The sequence below is a fragment of the Microcaecilia unicolor genome, chromosome 1, assembly GCF_901765095.1.
Source record: "Microcaecilia unicolor chromosome 1, aMicUni1.1, whole genome shotgun sequence".
Classification (NCBI taxonomy): Eukaryota; Metazoa; Chordata; class Amphibia; order Gymnophiona; family Siphonopidae; genus Microcaecilia; species Microcaecilia unicolor.
In genome coordinates this window covers 88,650,030-88,665,821 of record NC_044031.1, presented here as the reverse complement: position 1 = coordinate 88,665,821, position 15,792 = coordinate 88,650,030, and positions in this window count along the sequence as shown.

Sequence of the window (15,792 nt, the reverse complement as noted above, 5' to 3'; positions counted from 1 at the left end):
GAGAGTGAGAGTCAGAAAGACATTGTATATGAGAGAGAGAGTGTGAGCCGTGCCCTCCCAATCCATGGCCATCTGTCCCCTGCCCCCTCCATTCATCCTTTTCCAGCAATTCCCCTCTCTCCCTGAGCCCTGCCCTCCCAATCCATGGCCATCCATGTTTCTCTGTCACCTGCCCCCTCCATTCATTCCTATCCAGCATTTCCCCTCTCTGCCTGAGGCCTGCCCTGCAATCCATATCCATCCATGCCCATCTGTCCCCTCCATTCATCCCTATCCAGCAATTCCCCTCTCCCTGAGTCCTGCTCTTCCAATCCATGCCCATCCATGCTCCTCTGTCACCTGGCCCCTCCATTTTTCCCTATCCAGCATTTCCCCTCTCTGCCTGAGGCCTGCCCTGCAATCCATATCCATCCATGCCCATCTGTCCCCTCCATTCATCCCTATCCAGCAATTCCCCTCTCCCTGAGTCCTGCCCTTCCAATCCATGCCCATCCATGCTCCTCTGTCACCTGGCCCCTCCATTTTTCCCTATCCAGCATTTCCCCTCTCTGCCTGAGGCCTGCCCTGCAATCCATATCCATCCATGCCCATCTGTCCCTTCCATTCATCCCTATCCAGCAATTCCCCTCTCCCTTAGTCCTGCCCTTCCAATCCATGCCCATCCATGCTCCTGTCACCTGGCCCCTCCATTTTTCCCTATCCAGCATTTCCCCTCTCTGCCTGAGGCCTGCCCTGCAATCCATATCCATCCATGCCCATCTGTCCCCTCCATTCATCCCTATCCAGCAATTTCCCTCTCCCTGAGTCCTGCCCTTCCAATCCATGCTCAACTGTCACCTGGCCCCTCCATTTTTCCCTATCCAGCAATTGCCCTCTCTACCTGAGGCCTGCCCTGCAATCCATATCCATCCATGCCCATCTGTCCCCTCTATTCATCCCTATCCAGCAAATTCCCTCTCTCCCTTAGTCCTGCCCTCCCAATCCATGCCCATCCATGCTCCTCTGTCCCCTGCCCCCTCCATTCATCCATTTCCAGTAATTCCCCTCTCTCCCTGAGCCCTGCCCTCCCAATCCATGCCCATCCATGCTCCTCTGTCCCCTGCTGCCTCCATTCATCCTTTTCCAGCAAGTCCCCTCTCTCCCTTCCATGACCCCCCCCCCCTCGCATCCATGCTCCTCTCTCTCCCATGTCCCAGCCTGGCCCGGCCTCTTCTCCCCCCCCCCTTCGCATCCATGCCCCCCCCCTTCGCATCCATGCATCCCTTTTTTCTTCTTCTTCGTTTTAACTTTACCTCCGTGGCGGTTCGTGCAGCGAAGCGTCAGGGAAGGAGGCGGCGCTCCCGAAGGGAAGGCTAGACGTCGGGAGCGCCGCCTCCTTCCCTGACGCTTCGCTTCCGGATTTGTTTGGTTTGAGGCGAGGGCGGGGCAGAGACGGCTGACTGGCTTGAAGGCTTCACACCACGAATCCACGAACCCTTCAGCCTGGGAGTGACGTCAGATGGCTTCATGGCTTCATGGCTTCAAGGCTTCAAGGCTTCACGGCTTCACAGAACGTTGTCCTCAGAACGTTGAGGGTGCGTTTTATTATATTAGATAAGCATTGCCATACTGGGACAGACCAAGGGAATCTTTTTCTAAGCTGTGGTAAAAATTGCAGTTACCATGGTTTCATGTGGGACTTTAGCATGCGGTACCTGAAAATTGAATGCAGCAACTATTGGGGGAATTCCCACAATTTGCTGTTAAATTTTCAGATACTATCTGGGGCATTTTCAAAAGAGAAGGACGCCTATCTTTTGACACAAATCGGGAGATGGGCGTCCTTCTCGTAAGGTCATCCAAATTGGCATAATTCAAAGCCAATTTTTGGGTACCTTTAACTGCTTTCCGTCGTGAGGACGACCAAAGTTCACGGGGCCGTGTCGGCAGGGTAGCGAAGGTGGGACTGGGGCATGATTAGGAGATGGGCGTCCTCAGCCAATAATGGAAAACAAAAAGGGCGTCCCTGACAAGCACTTGGACAACTTTACTTGGTCCATTTTGTTTCACGACCAAACCTCAAAAAGGTGCCCAAACTGACCAGATGACCACCTGAGGGAATCGGGGATCACCTCCCCTTACTCCGCCAGTGGTCACCAACCCCCTCTCACTATAAAAAAAAGGTTAAAAATACTTTTTTGCCAGCCTCAAATGCCATACTCATGTCCATCGCAGCAGTATACAGGTCCCTGGAGCAGTTGTAGTGGTTGCAGTGTACTTCAGACAGGCAGACCCAGGCCCATCCCCCCCATCTGTTACACTTGTGGTGGTAAATGGGAGCCCTCCAAAACCCACCACAAACCCACATGTAGGTGCCCCCCTTTATCCCTAAGGGCTATGGTAATGGTGTATAGTTGGGGAGTGGGTTTCGGTGGGGGAGGGGTTGGGGCTCAGCACCGAAGGTAAGGGAGTTATGTACCTGGAAGCAATTTGTGAAGTCCACTGCAGTGCCCCTAGGGTGCCTGGTTGGTGTCCTGGCATGTGAGGGGGACCAGTGCACTACGAATGCTGGCTCCTCCCAAGACCAAATAGCTTGGATGTGGAAGTTTTTGAGATGGACTTCTTTGGTTTAGATTTTCGCCGAAAACCGAGGAAGACCATCTGAAAAATTACCTAAGGACGACCATCTCTAAGGTTGACCTAAATTTCATGATTTAGGCGTCCCCAACTGTATTATCGAAATGAAAGATGGACATCCATCTTGTTTCGATAATACACATTTCCTCGCCCCTTTACGGGGCCGTCCTGCGAGGACGCCCTCATGAAAACTTGGGCGCCCCGTTCGATTATGCCCCTCCACGTGGTACTGTATTTGGAGGAAGTATGGAAGCACTTAGTACCTCCTATTTAGGAGGTCCCTCACTAACTGTAAAAATGCTGTTTAGCGTGCGTTATTTGCAGCGCGCTAATCACACAACGCCTTCCATGTCCAATCTCTGCCCATGACATGCTCCCTAACAGAAAAAGCACTTGGGTCCAGATGCAGTAAATGGCTCCCACAGATGGGCACCAAAACAAAATCAGCACCCAGTGGTATTCTATAAAGTGCACTCCGGGATGCTCGCTCTTTATAGAATAGCATTGGGTGCCAAAATCCAAAACGTAAACCAACTGAATCCAATTGTAAATCCTGGCATGCAAGTTGGGCATTCATCCACCGTATTCTATAATACTGTGCACAATTTTCCAGAATGCCCCTGACCTGCCCATTCCCCTCTCATGGGAACACGCTTTTTGTAGTTGCACTTATATACGTAGGCACTATCCTATAACTGTGCATGTAAATGTATTTCTGACTAATCTGCCAATTCAGCCCCGTTTCAGCACCTTGCATCTGTTAGAATGCATTTCTACACTGAAATTTGGTTGTGTAATTAGCGCCTATGGGTACCATTTATAGAGTTTCTCCTTTAATGTGCTGTTTACTATGTGGTAACAAGCCCCTTAATGTAGGACCACCAAGAGACAAAGCTTGGCCCAGGGCAAACAATCTTGAGAGCCCCCTCATAAGCCCCACCCCAAAACCCATGAGTTCTGCCCCCCCCCCCCAACCGCCACCATAAATTATGCTCATAAATTAGGAGCTTAAATTTAGGAGAGTAAATTTAGGAGCATAACCTTTATAGAATAAGGACCTAAGTGCTTAACATAGTTTAGTATAAAGGCCTCTGAAGGTTCATCAAGCCTAGTATCATGTTTCCAACAGTGGCCAATCCAGGTTACAAGGACCTGGCAGGATCTCAAAAGTGTAACAAATTTGATGTTTACTAAGGTGCGCTATAAGCGTGTTAGCATTTTTAACATGCGTTAATGGTTGACGCATGTTAGACACTAATGTGCCCATAGCAATGTATAGGCATGTTAGTGTTTAATGCATCTTAACTTTAAAGGTGCGTTAAAAATGCTAACGCACCTTAGTAAACATACCCCTTTGTGTTGCTTATCCCAGGAATCAGCAGGGGATTTTTACTAAGTACATTTTAATAATGGTTTATGGACTTTTCTTCTAGGAACTGGTCCAATTCTATTTTCAAATGCTGCTGTGCTAACCACTTTTACCACATTCTCTGGAAATGAATTCCAGAGCTTAATGATATGCTGAGTGAAGAAATATTTTCTCCAATTTGTTTTATATGTACTACTTAGTAACTGTTGCATGCCTCCCTAGTCCTTGTTCTTTTGGAAAGGGTAAACAAGTGATTCACAGCCAAATAATAAATAATAAAATCCCACTAACCCCATATAATTTGAATCAAAATCTTTCCATTATCCTAATGGCATCTGTAATAGACAAAGATCAAGAAGCACCATCAACTTAACCACTTAGCTTGTAATGCATAATTCCTTGTAAAAAGCCAAGTATTCAATGCTTTCCTGCACAACAGATAGTTATTAATCTCCCTTAATTCTTGTGGTAGACTGTTCATAAAGATGGGTCTGCACAAAGAAATGAACTATTTCTAGTTGACACCAGATTGACTTCTCTAAATGCTGGCAGTTTTAAGAGGTTTTTTTGTTTAAATCAATTAACCAGTTTGCCAAATGACATGGAAACCCATTGAAAGGTCTTTATAAGACAAATTATTTTAAACTGCTGTCTAGCAGAAACTGGAAGCCAGTATAAACTGAAAAGAACTGGAGTAATACGATTATTCCTTTTAGCCCCCACCAGTAGCCTGGCTGCCCTATTGTGCACCGATTTTAACCTTTTAAGATTTGTCTTAGATAATCTTTGATACAAGTTATAATGGTTTAAACGATTAATAAGCAATTGCATGAACTACCGTGTTCAAAAATGTGTTTGGGGGGTGGAGGGTAAAAAGTGACTTCAGTTGAGGAATCGTTCATAACTGATAAAAACACAATCTCACCATTCCTCCAATCTAAGTAGACATGGTTAAATACTGTTTAATTTGACCTCTAAGCTAACTATTGACTTTGATATATTCACCACATTGCTTCTAGACACCCACATTGCTTCAAATTTGTCCTTATTTGGCAATGACCCCCTCACAGAAGTACCACAAGACTACCACTAGAGTTAGGAAGTGTCATTGTGAGAAAGACAGCCACTGCAGGAGGAGCAAATAGTGATTGCTCTTGACTTCATCATCCCTTGGACCCCTCTGGGTGATCTGGAGTCCCATGGAGAGAGGGCAACCCTCCCTAGCACTTCCCTTTTCTTGGACTTATGAATGTAAGAGGTCTTCAAGAAAGGAAGTATTTACAATATTTTAGCCCCATGTTGGAGTTAGGGAGAGTCTCCAGGGATCCAAGGTTTAATTTAGTTTATTTGGCGTTTGGTGTACAATAAAATCAATATTAGTGAAAGGAACTCCATAAACATTATAAAAGGATAACACAGAACAAATATCTGCTAAGGAGGAGGTAAGGTAGGAGTGTTCCAGAGCGGGCATCAGAGTTGAATCAATTGGGTGGTGAGGAAAGGAAAGGCCTGAGTAAACAGATAAGCTTTGAGAAGAGCCAAGAAATGGGGGTAGGATTGTTTGGAGCGAAGCTTAATGGGGAGAGCATTCCAAAGGGTGGGGCAGCACAAAGGAAGGCTGAGTGGCGAGTCGATTCTAGTTGACAACAATGCACAGGGGGGAGAGTCAACTGGAAAGACAAGGCTGAGTGCAAAACCCTAGAAGGGGTATAAGGAGAAATAAGGTTAGAAAGATAGGAAGGATTACCAGAGTGTAAACCCGTGTGAGCTAAGGTAAGAATCTTAACTTGTATGTGAAAAGGCACTGGGAGTCAGTGATGATGGGCAAGTAGGGGAGTGTTGTGATCAGACGTATAGGCAGTTGGATAGCAGTGCTCTGAGCCATTTGGAAACATTTGTGAAGAACGTTTGGAAGGCCAGAGTAAATAATGTTACAATAATTCAGATGGGAGGACATCATTAGCAAAGTAAGGTAGCACACGAAGAGCCATCTAGATAGCTACTGATAGAACAGATAAAATGGAGTGAGTGGAAACAAGCTCTGACTGTGGAGGAGATATGGGGGCTGAATGACAGTAAGGGGGTTCAACATGACCCTAAGATATTTAAAAGATTGTTCTAACTAAAAATGAGTATTTTGAAGTGAAGGGGTAAGAGGGGGAGAGAAAGACTGACCAATAATCCAAAGAGTGACTGATTTTGAGGGGTTCAAAACCAAGCGGTTAGGAGAAAGCTAGGAGTCAATCTTGTTTAAACAGGATTGAAGAGGGGAAAGATCAAGGTTGGATGGATTTTGAGAAGAAACCAATAGATTTAAAACTTAATAGTAGTTGATTGAATCAGGGAAGCCAGAGGATTTAGGAAAATGTTAAATAGGACTGTGAAAAGAAGGAAGAGAACCAGTTAAGGACAGAGCCAGAGAGACCAAGAAAAGCTAGACTTCCTAAAAGAAGAGAATGACTCACCAGATCAAAGGCTGCACTAAGATCCAAAGAAAGAAGAAGGGTAAAGTTTCTATAGTTAAGAGAAGTATGTAGATCATTAAGAACAGTGGTCATGATAGTCTCATTAGAATGGCCTTGATGAAAGCCCAATGCAAGGGATATAAAAAGTTGGAAGATTCAACATACTGTGTCAGTTGCTGTACGATAATTCACTCACGTTAACTTGGAGAGAAATGCTAAGTTGGAGACAGGTCTGTAGCTGGAAATTAAACAAAGAGGATTTTTAAGCATACATTTGACAGTAGCAGTCTTCCAAGAGAGGAGGGTACCTCACCAGAGGATAGGCTATTGGAAATCAAGGTAAGCAGGAGGAGACCAATAGAATTAATATTTAACAAGGACAATGGGATAGAGTCTAAAGAACAAGTAGTTTTCCACACAGAAGTGAATACATTTTCCAGGACAGTGAAAGAAGGAAGGATGAAGTGAGACCAAGAGTGGGGGAAAACAGGGAAAGGGGAGTGAGAGGAGGGATTCACTAGTGGACAAAAGGAGGGTGGGTTGGGGGGGGAGAAGAGAAGAGGGAAAAGTGGAACATAAGAGATCAATTTTGTTACAGAAGAATTGGATGAAGTCAGTTGCTGAAAGAGAGAGTCAGGGTAGGAGAACTAAGTGTTTGCTATGGCCAGAAGAGAGATGATGTTGAAGAGTTGCTTGAGACAGTTAGCAGACTCGGAGATAAGGAAAGAATTGAAATGACAGAGTGATCAAATAACAGAGGTGATCCAAGGGGGATTTGGTACACCCCCAAATGTGCTCAAATTTTTAAATATATATCCATGTCCCTATACACATACACCCAACCCATCTACACACACACACACACATAAAGATATAAATATAGATATAGATATGTGTGTGTGTGTGTGTGTGTGTGTGTGTGTGTGTGTGTGTGTGTGTGCGTGCGTGTGTTTATATAGATGGATTGGGCACATGTGGTTATGTGCAGGGGACATGGGTATTAGAATATGTCTGTTTTGTGGATTATTGTAGGGAGGGGGTATGTAGGAATGTATGAGTTTGGGCTATAGGAAGACTGGTGCCTGGTATATAATAATGTATTTGTAGTGATGTGTTGTATGTGTGTGTGTGTGTGTGTGTATGTGTTATTCTGGCAGGTGAGTGAGGGTATATGGGGAATTGGGGAAGGATGAATGGATGTGCATGTGAGGAAGTGTGTGGCTGTGCCACTGAATGGGAGATATCTAAAATTTGGGATATCTGTGTATAGATGCAGGTGTGCATTTATCAATGGACTTCACAGGGCCTCTGAGGGGACTGCTGTCGGGACATAAGCAATCCAGTTATTTAAGATAGGATATCAGTAGTATCTGTTTAAATATTTTATGTTTCTAGCTCATACTGTTTTAGAGACCTTTTCAGACAAACATATTTTTGAACATAAAAATATTTATTTACATAAACATAAGCTGCCTACTGTAGTTCTTGGTAGAACACAGAATTTGGTGTAAGCTTCATTCCTTTCAGTGTCTGGTATCTAAACTATTAATTCTCCCCTAAGATTGTAGACCCTGTCAGCTTTGTGGGACACTCTAAGTTTTCCTTCATTTGCTTCTTTTTTGAAAGTAGTATCTCATTTGCGTCCAACATACTGTTCCTTGGACCCTTTTCCTTCGAGTTGGGTAAAAGTACAGTCTTTAGAACTTTTATCTTTCCTTTACTCAATCATAATTAACAGCCTGAAGGAAGGTGTTATTCACTCTGTATTGAAAGAAGCTATAGTTAGACCAATCATGAAGAAATTGACATTGAATCCCCTCAAGCCCAATAACTATTGTCCTGTATCAAATCTTCCTTTTTTTGTGAAAAATATTAGAATCAGTTGTTTTCTCTCAATTTCAGGCACATTTAGAAGCCATTAATGCTCTTCACCTGCATCAATCTGGCTTTAGGCTGGGACATAGTACAGAAACAGTATGACGATTCTTCTGAGTGAACTACATACACGTCTAGAGAGGGCAGATAGTACTCACTGTGCCCATGTATCTATCTGCTGCTTTTAATTTAATTAACCATGATCTTCTCCTTCAATACTTGTGTTCTCTTGGTATAACAGGAAATAGTTCTCATCTTTTCTGTCAGGTCGTTCCTTTAAGGTTTCTTAACCTCTTTCTATTTCTTCTTCTCAGTCCCTCTCATGTGGCGTACCCCAGGGTTCTGTTTTATTACCATCATTATTCAATCTGTTTGTTAACCCTTTAGCTTTGCTTATTCAATCAAATGGTATCAGTTCCTATTCCTATGTGAATGATAAATTCCTAATATATTATACTGATCCGCACTCAATTGATCTTACTCCACTAAAAAATTGTCTTCAAAAAGTGGTCATCTGGCTTTAAGACCATTGTTTAGTCCTTAACCCGGTCAAAACTATAGTCATCTGGGTTTCAGGTTTTCTACCACCGCCCTTTGTGAACTCAATCCTGTTTGATAGGCAAATTATTCCAGCATTCTTATTTAAGTACTTGGGAATTATCATCGACTTTGCCCTTTCCTATGGATCTCAGGTATCTAATGATATGAAGATAGAAAAAAGAAACCTATGCCGACTTAGGTCAATTAGGAATGCAATTGACCAGAACTCCTTATGCACACATTTTATGCATATATCAGTGCTTGATATGACTACTGAAATATTGTTTATGTAGGAATTACCAAAGCAAACATTAAAAGACTTCAGACACATCAAAATACGGCAGCCTGCACCATTTGTCAGGCTTCCAGATATGAAAGATCTACCCCACTTCTTCAATGCCTTCACTGGCTTCCAATAGAATATAGGATAAAGTTCAAAGTTCTTACGTTGACACATAAAGCTTTGTACACTGCTATCTCTTCTTATTTAGCTTCCCTAACTATTCCTTATACTCCGGCTCACACTCTACGATCATTGACTGATAATAGGTTAGTTTCACCACCTCCTTTGTGAATTAGATGGGAATCTACATGGGCATCCACTTTCTACTTTTTCTCTCCTGCTTTATGGAACTCACTTCCCCAACATATCCAGTTGGAAAGTTCTTATACTCTCGTTCGCACTACTTTGAAAACATATTTCTTTCAGCTAGCATTCCATTGTTCTTGAGTTTGTTTCTCTTTCAATCTCAGAAGATTTCTACAATGGAAGATACTATAACTGGTTTCTCATAGTGCTGTGAGTGCTGTTATGATTGATTATGTCTTATTTATTTATTTATTAGGATTTATTTACCATCTTTTGAAATAATTCATTCAAGGCAGTGTACAATAAGATCAAATATGAGCAATAAGCAATTACAGCAATAAAGATATTAAAAAAACAATAAAAATGTGGCTTGGAGCGGCATAATCGAATGTGAACGCCCATCTCCATGGGCGTCTATCTTCGAGAACGGGTACGTGAAGGGGCGGGACAAACCGTATTAAAATAAAAAATGGGCGTCCATGTTTTTTCCGATAATACGGTTTGTGCCGGGCAAATGCATCGGATTTGTGCGGATTTGAGCTGGGCGGTATCGGTTTTCAGCAATAATGGAAACTGAAGGCGCCCAGCTCAAAAACGAACAAATCCAAGGCATTAGGTCATGGGAGGGGCCAGGATTCGTAGTGCAGTGGTCCCCCTCCCATGCCAGGACACCAACTGGGCACCCTAGGGGGCACTTGTAACAATTAAAAAAAAAAAAAGTAAAATACCTCCCAAGTCCATAGCTCCCTTCCCTTGGGTTCTGAGTCCCCCCCCAAATCCCCCCCAAAACCCACTGCCCACAACTCTACACCATTACCATAGCACTTATGACTGAAGGGGGGCACCTAGATGTGGGTACAGTGGGTTTTTGGGGCGGTTTGGAGGGCTCCCATTTACCACCACAAGTGTAACAGGTAGGGGGGAGATGGGCCTGGGTCCATATCAGACCTCTCAAATCTGGAATCTTTTACCAATTTTTGTGAAATCTCAGTCATGCTAATTAGCTTTCTGTAAGTTTTTAAAAACCAATCTATTTAGAAGATATGTGCTTTCCAGTTAGATATTGATGTTATGTCTTTTATTCTATGTTAATTTGTTTTATCTTACTGTGAGCTCCCAGTTTTGTAGACTGGTTCTATTTTGAACTGTAATCCACTCCAAACCTATTTTAAAGTGTTGAGGAGAACATAACACTAACATTAACATTCCTGCAATTAAAAATTTCTATTTCAAAAGAACATTGCAAATTGGGTTGCAGTAGTGGCTTAACCCCTTTTGAATCATTAACTAAGAGCAAAATTCTTATCTCTGAAATCTATCAGATGCTAATAAACCCCATGGCGTCTGCTCTACAGAAAGTAAAATCTACCTGGGCAGCTGAACTAGGTTGCAGTCTCCCTCTGGAGAAGATTGGGAAACCGTCTTTGGGAGACCTAAAAAAAAATGTGATCAGTGTGAACATTTAGGAAATGGGACACATTTGTTTTTCTACTGTGGTACTATTCTCCTGATAGGCTACACAAAATGAAATGGTTATCCTCTCCTATGTGCTGATGAGAAGTGAGGAGAGAAGCACATTTTTTCCATGTCTGGTGGGGTTTACCCAGCGGTCCATATCTTTTAGTCAGAAATCATATTCTAGATCTATGTGATTATCAACTGTCATATATCATTTAAACTTGCCTTACTATTATTCAGACATGATATGTAGGCATATAGATCCAGAACTGAAAGACGCATACTAGTGATTGCTCATCTGTTAGTAGCAGCCAGGACACTTTTGCCTCTTTCTGGAAGATGTCTGTAACTCTACCTACCTCCATTTCTTTTTGGTTGAAATCTGTATAGTATACGTTCTTCGTAGATAGTTTCATCCATTCACTGTTCAGCACCTTTTAACTGTCACTGACCGGTTAAATAGCATTTTTGCAGGTAACTGTGAATATTCTGTAGGAAATAACAGGTTATCTCCTGCTGAATATTCACTGTTAGCATCTACCGCTAGACCAGCTATGTTGCAACCTTTTCGGTTAGGAGTGGATATTCAGTGCTAGACTGGATAAGATTAGCAGGTAAATTGGATGGTATACTTAGTAGTTCTATCATTAACTGCTATAATGTAACTGGTCATCTGCTGAATATTGGCTTAACTGGTTAAGTGTTTAGTGACCAACCCCCCCCCCCCCCACACCCCCAGATATTCAATTCTGCTCACCAGCTGGCTGAATATAGGGTGGGGGGTGTTATCTTAATTTAGAGAATTTTGTAACACCTCAACTAATTCTCTGTTATAAACTTAATTTCAGTTTAGTTAATATTTTCTGTTTGGATTGGAGTCAGCCCATTGTGAGGAACCCCTGAGGATCAGGGAAGAAGGGATCCGGGGGGGAGCAAGATGGGTAGGTTTCATACCCAGGATTCCAACTACAAGTCCCAGGATCCTAGGGGCTGGGAAGCCATGCCCCCACGGAGGCATGTTTCCCAAGAGCCGGAGATGGGAGGAGGACTACAGTTACCAAGAACCCCTGCAAAGCCCTGGGGGCAAGCAAAGGGAGCAGCAAGGGAACTACAAGTCCCAGGATCCCGAGGGAGAGGAGGGGGATTGACTGAGGAGGAATAATCAGGAGGGAGAGGACCAGCTGGTGACCATTAAGGGAGAGGAGCCCATGGAATGGGAGGTGGAGAAAGAGGTTGGAGAGGAGATCCAAGCCCAAGATGACTGGGGAAGTGAGCCCATGGAGATTGCTGCTCTAGGCCAGGTACAAGGGAAGAAGTTGAAAGGCTTCATAACAAACCTTCTTGAAGGCTGGGGAAAACTTGGAGGAAAAGTTAAGCAGCTGTTCCACTCAAGGGGAAGAGAGGTGCCGTGCTGTAAAGCAGTGAATGATTTCAGCTGTGTCCAGAAGTCAGACCCGGCTGGAGAAACATGTAATGACTTGAACTGTGTCCAGAAATCAGGTCATGCTGGGGAAGCAGTGAGTGATTTGAACTGTGTTCAGAAGTCATGCCATGCTGGGGAAGCAGTGAGTGATTTAAACCGTGTCCAGAAGTCATGCCATGCTAGGAAGCAGTGAGTAATTTAAACTGTGTCCAGAAGTGGTGCCATGCTGGGGAAACAGTGAGTGACTTGAACTGTGTTCAGAACACTGCCATGCTGGTGAAACAGTGAGTGATTTAAAACTGTGTCCAGGAAACAGGCCATGCTGGGGAAGCAGTGAATGATTTAAACTGTATCCAGAAACTGTGGCCGGCGGGGGGAAGGAACAAGGGGTGATATGTGCTGTAATCAAGGACTGTGTCTGGAAGAGGAAATGTCTTGGCCTTGCTGATGGAATAAAGTGGTTTTAAGTATATTTTTGGAGTCTGCTTCTAGGAGTGCTGTGTCCAAGGAAGGGCCCTTCCAAGGTCAGCTGAGTTCATACCTGCAGGAAGGCCTGAAGGTGGTGGCCTGCTGACACCATCCAAACACGGTTAGTTTCTTTAGCCTACCTCCAACCTGAGCAGAAACTTGGTCTGAGGTATCTCGGCTGTTGAAGACTGAGAATTTAGTAAAGTAAGACCCTGTTCCCTGTCTCAGCAGAGTGTAATGACAAAAGTGGCATAGTCAGCAGGATTTGTTAGTCTGGGGGATCACAATTAGGGTAAATTCTACCACGTTGATGGAATTTGTACTTGGATCCTGTGGGCATATTTTGAGAAAGTTTGGTTAAATTCTGAGAATTGTTTTTATGCTTAAAGATTTAATTTGTTGGAAGTCAATAAAAATGTCATTTGTATTGGCCCTGTTTTGTTTTGGGGGGCAGAATTGTGCTTTCTATTCAAAATTCAGAACCAGGGAAAGATGCAGAGGATGATGTAGGAAAACAACCCAGAAGAAATCAAACTTGAAGGCAAGAAAAAAAGAAGAATGTAAGAGTTTTCAAAGGAAGTTGGAAGCATTGCAAAGAGAGATGGAAAATTTGATGAAACAGCAGCAGCAAAAACATCCAGTGTTCTGACCTCTCACTGGGTGTGATTGGCATACAGCTTAAATGAGAGTATAGAACATCACTGTGAAAAGACTCAGAACTCTTGAACCAAAATCTTCTTCAATGCACATCAAACAAGGAAAATAACTTACTGTTCTGATATGCTTGTCAAAAGTTTTTTCCTTGCACCTGGAAGTCTGTTCTCAACTAGCTCTCTCTATACAAGAGAGAAGCTGGGAGTAATTCAACAACATGCTGAGTAGTGATGCTGTTTATACTTTTACACTGGTAAAATCTTGATAGCATCACAGTAACTTGAAGGGGGGTCATACAGCAAAATACAGCATAGGCAGTTTCAGTTCACAGAGGAGATATGCTGCAGACTAACTCTACAGACTGAATGGAGGAGGGCGGGCAACTTGCCCAGCATGCACAAAGGACAAGGCAAGCCAATAGAAAGAGTCCCAAAAGATACAGGGAGCTGGACATGTGCTCTGAAAGAGCCTATCACAGGGAACTACCTGATTACAGGGATTGTAGTTATTATTTATCCTATTATCTGCTTCTATGTAAATGGCGGTGGGGGTTCAGAACAGCCAGATACTAGAAGTATTGTCAGTCGTGAGAGAAGGAAGACACCCTTAGAGTCATCTAAATTAAACACTATACTTAGAAGTTGTTGTAGAATGTAGAGAGCATACTATCCTGACTTTTAAGCAGAAATAGTTGTTACAATTATGATTCTTGGAGAAGAAGGAAAAAAAAAGGAGAAGAGAATATTTATTCAAAGAGCTTAAGAGGTGCATCTGGATCCTGTTTTCATGGATTTTGATTAGAAAGCAAGGGTTCTTCTCTGAGCATCACAAATTACAATATCAATGAGAAGAAGAGCCACATAAAATACCAGAGATTTTTGGTAAAAAAAAAAAAAAAGAACATGTTTAAACTAAGAAATAAAGCAAAAAACATGAAAATTTTACATAGGAATCAGTTAAAGTTGAATTGGATGCTGAAGAGAGCAAGCCAACAATAAGATTTCTTTTTCAATCAGAGAGAGCCACTTAGATCAAGTTTCAAGTTTATTAAAGACTTTCTATCCCATCCAACAGAACAACCATCTAGGCTGCATACAATCTAAAACAAAGAAAGAAAGAAAGAAAGAAAGAAAGAAAGAAAGAAAGAAAGAAAGAAAGAAAGAAAGAAAGAAAGAGAGATAACAAGAGAAAGGAACATACATTACAAACATGAGACAAAGGGGACTTGGGTAGAGCTACAATATAAAATAGAAAAGAGGGGGGAAAGGAATAAACAATATGTTGGGGGAATCTGTCTGGAAAAACTAAGGGGCCCTTTTACTAAGGCTTGCTAAAAAATGGCCCGTGCTGGTGTAGGTGCGTGTTTTGGACTTGCACAGGTCCATTTTTCAGCATACCTGCAAAAAAGGCCATTTTTGGGGTGGTCGGAAATGGACGTGCAGCAGAATTAAAACCAGCATGCGTCCATTTTCGGCCTGAGACTTTACCACCACCCATTGACTTAGCGGTAAGGTCTCATGCGTTAACCAGGTGGTAATCGTCAACGAGCGTACACTGCCGCTTACCGCCGGTTAAGCGCCACATGGTAGAAAATTTCTACCGCGTGTTTTGGATGTGCATCAAAAATGGAATTACCACCCAGGGCACTCGGTAGCCGGGCGGTAGTTCCAATTTGAAGCGTTTTGGACGCGCATAGGCACCTACATGCCTTAGCAAAAGGGCCCCCAGTGTAGGTGTCTTGAAAAAGGAAAGTTTTAAGCTCTGCTTTAAAGAGAGATAGCAAGGTGGTTTGTCTGAGACGAGATGGTAGAGAATTCCATAGCTGTGGGCCTTGAAATGAAAACATAGTGGGACTGATATTCGGCCTGCTGGAGTTAGACCTGCTAACTCCCGCAGTCAATGCTAAGCCTTGATATTCAATGCTGGGCCTTTTCTGGTGACCAGCATTGAATATCTGGTTTATTTTTGGCCGGTTTAAAGAAAACCAGCAAAGTCGATATTCAGACTTAGCCAGTTATCTTTATATACCAGGTTTTCACGTGAAACCCAGTTAAAAAATTAGCGGACAGACAGTTTTATCGGCCGATATAACGGGATATTCAGTGGTGGATAGCCGATTAAGCACTATTTAACCAGTCAGCAGCAGTTCTAACCAGTTAAATAGTGCTGAATATCAGGGGGAGTATGCCTATGATCATCTGGAAATCTGGAAAACCAAACACCTCACATAGCAAACATGTATGCCAGGCAGCAACTAAGACGGCCCTTAACAATCTATACAGCTACAGACACAGCTTCAGCCTTGAATATGGTGTAGAAAAACTGTTTTATTTAA